The sequence below is a fragment of the Vigna radiata genome, unplaced genomic scaffold, assembly GCF_000741045.1.
Source record: "Vigna radiata var. radiata cultivar VC1973A unplaced genomic scaffold, Vradiata_ver6 scaffold_23, whole genome shotgun sequence".
NCBI classification, from domain to species: domain Eukaryota; kingdom Viridiplantae; phylum Streptophyta; class Magnoliopsida; order Fabales; family Fabaceae; genus Vigna; species Vigna radiata.
In genome coordinates, this window is record NW_014541837.1 from 2,079,939 (window position 1) to 2,089,526 (window position 9,588).

The following is a 9,588-nucleotide window of genomic DNA, read 5'->3' on the forward strand; positions in this document are numbered from 1 at the left end:
GCCATTCCGCAAAACGAAGACCGCAAACGAAGCAAATGATGAAACACCCACAACCTTTACGAAGCCCAACGCCGACAACAACGAACAACCCGCAAAACGAAGGCCAAACCGGAGCCAATACAACCAAACCCACACAACCCTAGTGTGCCAATGCAGAGAATGGAAGAGATCTTTGAGTTTGATGAAAGAGGGAAGAAGAGAGAGAGGATTCGAATAACATGAAATTTCGACAGGGGCAATGTTGGAATACATAAAAACATGTTTCTGTCTCATTAATGACGTCAATTTTTTCATTTTTTTTAAAAAAGCATTGCATCCAATGACCACCTGGCACGTCAGTGTGTCAAAAGTGTGTTAAAATTAAGTGTGTCAAAATATCGGAATCCAAATAGTAAAGAATGTGTAGTACCAAAAACCAACTTATATAAACCTGCTTCTGCAGCTAAAACTAGATTATCAACACCATGAATTCAATGGGCTTATAAATGAGTATAGTAGAGAGGGAATGTTGAATCTTTTCCAGCTAATGAAGGTCCTTCAATGGTGAGAAACAACGTTCTTCCAGGGACATGAAGAGGGGCCGCCACATCAAGGTGAATGGAAGAGACCGTCGAGTTCGCCTATCAATAATTTGTGCTGCTTGTATCTTCCACCTCCCCCGTGTGTGGCACAAAACTTTGCTCAAATTCGCACACCTTCATTGGAGCCTCGGCGCGATTAGGTCAGCCATGACGACTACTGCCACGATAACCGCAACCAACTCATGACCGACAAAACCCTTGGAAACCTCCAACTCCTTATTATTTCATTTCTGTGAATGGGAAAGGGAGAGAAGCCTCTCGTTTGAAGACAACAGAGAAAGTTGACAAATTTAAAAAGAAAAGGTAATTTAGTATACCTAAGAAAAAAATAATACCGTTGGTTACGAAGGATTAAATTCAGGACTTTCTAAAAGAAGAATGATAAAAAGAAATCATATTTGAAGAACAAAATTTCATGATAATTTGAAGACAAAATCATATTTAATCCAAAACAAAATACATCTAACTTGAATGACTAAAAACTTTAAAACAAAACCATTTCATTAGAATTAGTATTATATACTAATATTACAACTGAACATAGATAGTGAAGTTATAAAGACAGGCAAAAGTGGTTCTCATCGGCCAACTTTAGCAACACTAGCGCAAAAATGGATACTGATAATTGAATGTCAGAGATGGTACACTTATTCTTTAACTTTCAAGTTGAACACTCCCATTGCATTCCAATGTACTGTCATGTGATTCGTATTGAAGTCTTCCATGATGCCAGCATATGTTAGGTTGCAAAACTTCGAAGTTGTCCTTTAAACTTTGAAAAAGTACTCTTTCACATCTTATTTGAAAATTCATTATAGTAATAAAATTATCTTAAAGAAATCTGAAATTTGTATTTGAAAATGAAAATGAAGGATAGTGAAAGTAATATAAAATAAAAATAAAAACGGAGTCTTCATAGTACCATTGTAATATATAATATATAAGTAAGGTGTAAATTTTACCTTACAAGTCAATCTTGTGAGGTTGAGTTAGGTTTAAATCCACTTAATAATCTCCACATCTGATGCTTCAATAATGATATGCAAAGTGAATGACAAAAGACTTGTCTGAATGAGCATATACTCCATTACCCGCACACCAAAAGTCAAAACCTATAAAGAATATAATCATGACCAATTCAAGAACCCATGATAGAAATTCATGTTGTAAGTTGGATCTTGCTCCCTCATTCCTCCAAATCATTAGATTCACTATCAACCAAACACGATAACATTTTGTATAACATGCATGTCCTCTTGACAGTTCATGTCATAACCTTCAATCACCGATTTCTGCATTGAGCTTAGACATGAAAACTTAATTTCCCAATAAATGAAGCAATTCATCGACATCGAAGTTCAGTTTCTTTTAAGGGTGATATTGATACTAGAGAAACTAGTAATAATAAAACCCAAAGGATAACAGTTATATGTCAAACTCTCAAAATGATGATGAAAGTGACATTTTACACTGATGTTACCTTCACATTGACTACAAAGTTATTTTTTGAGTTTGACTACTATTATGTATGTACCATCATCACCCTTATATTTCTATCTGGAAACATCAATATGAATATCAGTGTTTGGAGGTCAATATATATGATTAGCATGAAAACATTTATTGTGTCTGGTTGATAGCAAATCTGACGAAAGGGAAGAATTGAATAGCTAAATCCAACTTGCTATATGAATTTCTTGCTTCAACTTTAAATGAAGCATTCCGTCAAGTTGTATCAAGTGGTTCATGTTGGACACCAGGTTTGAAAGGTATTGACTTAAGTTTTCGGATAATTGAATGTATGTCCATCTCTGTAAGCCTTTTCTTCTTGACGTCACGGTCATTGGACAAGTGGAGATGCTGTCATTGAACATCTGCATAGACAATATGCAAAAGTATGGGAATGCAAAATAGATTATTAGCAGTTTCATATGATTTCTTTTTTTCTCGAATAACTTGTCAAGTTTTCATTTTTCTTAATTGTGAAAAACTACATAAAAATATACGCAGAAGTAAACAAAAAATCATTTCTAAACGGAGCAAAAGACGCAGCTGGAAAAAATTACATGAAATAACCTAGTTTCGTATATCGTAACAATAGAAAAATCTGAATGCCGAAAGAAAACTCGCCTGTTTCCAAGAAGAGCATGGAATTGAACTGACAACAGTATTTCATGCATGTATTTCTCAAGCTCTGCATATTTTGTGCTTCGGTTTCTTCTTGATATATAGTATGTGCCTCCAGAAAGAGAAAGTTCTTTTTCAAATGAATCATGTATATAGAACCCTGATGGTCTCTGATTTAAAACATCTTTGTACACTAGAGACAAACCAAAACAGTGGAGTAAAATAAATTAGTATAGTAACTAGTGCAAAAAATTACTTTTTTTTATATTAGTTCTAATTCACCCATTTAAGAAAATGACACGGATATCATCATTATAAATAATATAAAACTTTATATATTTATTATATCGGTATAAAAATTAGACACGATCTAATTTTTGTAATAAATAAAAAAGCTTTTTATATTAATGTCTTTAGATTTCGTTAGAATAGGTTCTAACATATTATAAAGTGGATTTTAAGATTAATTAAACCCCACAAAACCACATAATGTCCACATAGATTTCGTTAGAATAAGATTTAACCTTGGTTCTGATATCACATTAAAAAAAGATTTTTAGGCCTAACTCAACCTCACAAAACCGGTGTCTAAGGTGAGGATTATATCCACTTATATATTATAATTTGGCCTTATCTCTAGTCGATGTGTAACTTCCAACACATCCCTCTTCACACCGAGGTATAGACATCTCGAGCATGAGAGTAGAATTAATGGGTGGTCTGCTAGCAACTCGATAACGAGTGGAACAGAATGGTCATATAGATCTTGTTAGGATAGACCTTAACCTGGCTTTGATACCATAGTGATTTTTAAGCCTAACTCAATCTTACAAAATTGATTTATAGGATAAGGTTTTCATCTTACTTATATATTATAATTTGACCTTACCTAGTCGATATGAAACTTCTAACAAATGACATTTTTGAAAGAAACAAAAAAACATTATATATTGATTTTAGTTATAATCAATATAGAAAGTGAACAAGTTGAAATTTTGTAATAAATAAGAAAAAATTCTACAAATTTTAATTATAACTTATATAGAAAATAATTTTTTATTTTTTTTATTTTATTTGTAAACATAGAGTTCTAGTATTTAATGTGCAACGGCAGTAGTGGAAAGGGTGATGTTATGTGGACATTAATATCTCCATAAAGACCTGCTATATGGTACAGAAATGAGAAAAAAGAGAGAGAGAGAGAGAGAAATAGATCTAAGAGAGAATTAATAGATAAAATAAAATGTATAATATCATACAAGTGAATGGAGGTTTGTTTTAAATGTATTTTTCTTTTAAATTTAATATAGTTAGAAACTGCTTGCAAAAAACATAATTTTTACTTTATATTTTATTTTCTTTTGGAGTTACATAAATAATGAATACATAAAGTAAACATATAATATAAATATGTTTACTATTGTTTTTATTAAATATGAAAATAGGTCGGGTCAGTAATAGTATTTATTTGTTATTTAATATGTAGTAAAAAAATCACTTTTATTTGTTTGTTATTTGTTCATCCATTTAAAAAATATTTACAGATTTTTTATAATTTATGAATATTTAAAACAGATATTTTATAATTTTTAAAAAAAATAAAAAAATATATAAAATTAAATATAAATTAAATTTTAATTTTAATTTTAATGAAATTTAACTAATAAATAATAAATTAAATTTTAGTTAAAATTAAATTAAATTTAATTACCTATTTTTTGAAGAAATAAAAATTAATTGCAAAATCATTATTCTGTTTTTATTTCAGAAAAATGTAACCTTCTTGTATTATTTGATAGTAAAATATTACTTTTATGATATAATATTTATTTATCTTATGAGTTCATTTATAGTAGTTTTTTTCTTTTTTTATGTACATGAGGAAAAGTTAACTGCTATGCGTTTTTTTCAGAATTCATTTTCAATCCGATAGTTTACTTTATTTTTAAGTGTTGAATTTTTTTTACATATAAGTATATTGATAAAAAGTAATTTTATCTTTTAAAAGTGATAAAAAAAAACAACACGAGAAGATGAAAACTATTAGAGAAATCTCTCCTCATTATTCAAATAATAACATTACATTAGAGAAGTTTCATATTAACTATTTATAACTATTTTTATCTATAAATATGTTAGATCGTTACTATTTTCATTATATATTATTAATATTTTCATTAATGAGAAGAATTGAATTAACAATCTCTTTCTTTCTTCTTAACCCATCAAATTTATCTTATATTTTTAATGTTAATAGGAAAATTGTTAACACACAATCTTTTCTTTTATTTCCTTTCACTTTTATTATTATTATTATTATTATTATTATTATTATTATTATTATTATTATCATTATTAGGTTTAAACCTCTTTTTGGTACCTAAGTTATGAGCGGATGTTCCGTTTAGTCCCCGTTTTTAAAAATGTAAACCTTTGATTCCTAAGTTATAAAAAATGTATCAAATGAGTCCTCTTTTTATGTTCATAGTCAAGGTACAAAGAATAATCTAAAGTGCTATTATTATTAAGAAACAAATCAGAGCAATATAAAGATGTAGTAGTTGTTAATAGTTGTTAAGAAACAACCAAAAACAGTATTTCAAGTAAAAAAGGACTAACCTTATTATTATTATTATTATTATTATTATTATTATTATTATTATTATTATTATTATTATTATTATTATTATTATTATTATTAATAAGTGAGTACTTCTCTTTACATCTCACTTATTCTATTCTATAACTAGTTTTTTTTTTTTCATTTATGTTTTGACTGTTACTTTACTTTAATTGAACCATTAAATAATTAAAAATCTATACTAGAAATGGCAATAGGTTAAGTCGGATATCGATAGTGTCTACTATTAAATTTGTTGGATAAAATTGTATAAACTAGTAGATTTACTACCTATACATGTACCCATTTAAAAAAGATCCACAAATATTTTAGTATTTGTAGATATCCACATATACTCGCAAAAAATTATTTTATTCATTTTTAAAATAATATATATATATATATATATATATATATATATATATATATATATAAATCAAAATTTAATTTTTATTAAATTTAACTTTATAAAATATAATTATTTTAATTTTTTATTAAATTTAACTTAAAAATATATAAATTATTTTTTATTATTTTTTATAGATATAAATAGTCATAAATCAAAAGTGGATATTAAATATCCGCATTATCTATTGATAATAAATATTCACGAATACGAGTTTTATGAGTAAATTATGTATGAAGAAAACCTACCTCATCTATCTCTTTTTCCTCACAGTCGCATTTCATATTATCAAATTCTACACTCTTTTCTCCTTTCTAACTGTTTTTCATCTTCTTGTCTTTTCTCATTGCTCATTGATTATCACATCTCTTCTCTCCTCTCCTTCCTCATTGATTAACATACATATATTAATTAACACATAAATATTAGAATTTAAAGAATGTATATAAAACATTAAAGTTGCTTTATTACTTTTAATTATTCAGAACACTATTAAAATATATTCTTCAAATATAAAAATATTTAATAAATAAAAAAATTGAAATTAAAATAATTTATTTAAAACAAAATTCATATCAAATACAACTTTAAAATTATTATTTTTAGAAAAGAATTAAGAAAAAAATAATATAAAATTTTATATTTTTATTATGTTAAAAACAATAATTAAATATATTATTTTAGTCTTTTCACAAAATTGTTGATCACTATCTGGCAATGATGTTGAGCATTCATATCTCCACCCTAACTTGAAGCAAAGATACTGTTAGTGACTGTAACCAAAATCAAAAGAAAAAGGTTATGAAAAAGGAAAACCAAAATCTTAAAAGAAAATGATATAATAAATGTATCCTTTATGCTTTCCATGTGGTTTCTGGTAGTCAATTAATGTTGTGCTGTTGTTCGTATGTATGGTTGTTTGGCATTAATGCAGATCAATGTTAGTGTCAGGCCTTGCTGTTCTGTGCATGTCTTTTGCAGCTCTATTATTGGTGCTCGCTTCTGCATAATTATTTCGCCTCCACAGTAATTTTTCAGTTCAGATTTTTAATTAAATTTGTTTTACTGTCTGAATATTAAAAATAAACTTTATTATTTAAAAATATAAATAAATTTTTTAATACTAAAATAATGTCTAAAATATTGCAATAAATATCTATTAATATATTTTGAAAGTATAACAAAAGAAATAACACAAAAAAAAAAAAAAAACTCAATAGAAAAACTAAATTTGTAATTTTTCCTCCCTAGTGTAAATATAACTATACGAACGGTCTCAGGAGTAGAGCCGTCAAAATGGGTCACAGCCCGCGAGTCAATCCGGCCCGTCACGGGTTCGGGCCGGGTTGGGTTTGAAAAATACAACCCACTTATATGCGGGTCAGATTTCAACCCGGCTCATTTAGACCCGGCTCATGCGGGTTGAACCCGTGGTGAGCCGGGTTGGCCCACCAGCCCACCTACCTAAATTTATTTTTTTAATTTATTATTTTATTTATGAAATCCTAAAAAATAAAATACTTTCTTCACTCACTGTGTATACCAAAAAAGTAATCTCTGTTCTCACAAGTCACTCTCACTGTACTTGCTCTCATTTGACGGTGTTATGACCCTCACTTCACTGAAATCTTCAAGGAGCAGATAAAATACCCTTCCTTTTTTCTTCTCCTTTCTCCATATTTTTGTTTTCTCACTTTTCTTTCTTTTTTTTTTCAAAAACCCTATAATGACAAAAATAGGGGTTTGCAAATTTGTTTTTTGTTCTGGGGGATTTGAAGACATGAAATGATTTTTTCATGTTCTGACATGCTTGTATCAGATTTTGTTCATTTTATTTAAATAATTTGAGTATACATTATTTGAACAAACTCTTTTTGATATCATTGAATTTGGAAAATTATGTTACAGATTAAACTATTAATATTTTGTTGATATTGTTGAGTACTAGTTCTCTTTTTTTTTACTAATATTTTTTTATTGATTGTCGAAATTGTTCTGATATTAGGAAAATCTTTATGAGTGAATTTGGAGACAACAAGAACAAGAGTCAAGGATTACAACAAGAACAAAAAATGATGAATATAATAAACTTATTTGTATGTTTTTTGTGTTTGTTTTTTAATGACATTTGAATTATATTGTACTTTTTATTATTATTTTGAATTGTCTTTTTTAACATAATTTTTTAGGAGTGAAAATTGTTTAAATTTAAATTACAGAAAATTTGTATTTTTTTTTATTTTAAAAAAAATGTAATTAAATGGGCTAGTGAGCCAACCCGTTTACCCACCAACCCGTGGTGGGTCGGGCCGGGTTCAAGTTTTTCTGGCTCGCTAGTAAATGAACTGGGTTGGGTTGACTCACTAAGTGACCAACCCGTGGTGGGCCAGGCCGAGTCGAGTCGGGTTACCTGTTTTGACAGCTCTACTCAGGAGCCAAATAAGATAACTGGTAAACCTTTTTATGTATTTTCATCAATACTGGTGGCATTACGTACAGCATGTGAAGGGTTATGAGTTATCTACTGTTCTGAAGTGCAATTCAAAGAGTTAATTTTCTTTTATTTGTCTTTTAATAATAATAATAATTACAAATAATGTTTCATTTTGGTATGTTTTAAAATAAAGTTTAAGAATATATTTTGTTATAAATGAATTATTAGATTTATTAATTTTACCTCTTTTTTATAATATCTCCATATTCGCGGTTTCTAGCTTCAGATGAGCACCTTCTTATTAACGGTAATCATCTATAATTCATTTTAAGGTTTGACAACTTTTCCAAAAAATAATTTTTTGTTGAAATCGTAGAACGGTCCCACGACTTCAACTTTAACAAAGAAAAAACTAATTAACCAATTAATCGCATAAGCAACTGACAAAATGTTAGTCTTGCTCTGTTCTGATTAGTAGAAGTTATGTTTAACTTGAACGACTTTTTATCACCCACAATTCATGTCAAGCTTTCACCACTTTTCCAAAAACCAATTTATACTAAAATCATACAATAATTCATGTAAGGCCCCTATATATATATATATATATAATAGAAAATAAAAGGATTAAATTATGGAGAAAAGAGTTTTTCTTTATTTTATAAAGCGTATAAGATATGAACTTTACCTCTGCTCATTTCTTCTAAACCACTTTTCCTCTCTAGAAAGTTTGCTCACCATTTTCTTTGCCTTCTCTCTACCAAATCTTCCTACTAAACCATTGCAATTCCGATTAGGTGACGTCCACGCGCTCCTAGAGTCGAGAGTTTCGACTTGAACCGATTAGTTTCTTGTCCTTCAGCGGGTAAGATATTCGTCCCTTCTCCTTGCTTTTAGAGTTTTGATCGTGCAAAGATTTTGCTTTGCATGTGATTGGTAGTTCCTCTTCTCCACTCCCTAACTGAAGATTAGTTTTAAGAACTATTTTTCATCGTCGTTTAGTGATTTGTAAGACACTATTTCGATTCTTCTACGAGAAGGACACTAGAGGAGTTGCTTTGTGTGCTGGACTGCTCAACCCTAAGGTAAAGGGAGCTAGTTCTATTCTTGCTTGTAATGTGTGAAGTGAATGCATGAGAAACTATAAATTGGTATGTTGTTGGAAGCATGAATTTGATTCTATTGACTTGAGATGCATGTATGGAAGGGTTTAATATGCAAATTTGGTGTGTGATGATCGTATGCTGGTTGGAATGATTTAGAATGCTTAAATTGTGTAGGTTGGAACTGTTATGTATGAAAATTTTGTGGTAGTGCTGTTAGAAAGGAAATCAAGTGTCTTTAGGGTCAATTTTAGGCCATTTTAGAGGAAGTGAGGTAGTGATTTTGAGCAAATGAGGTCTGCAGCGTTATTGGATTG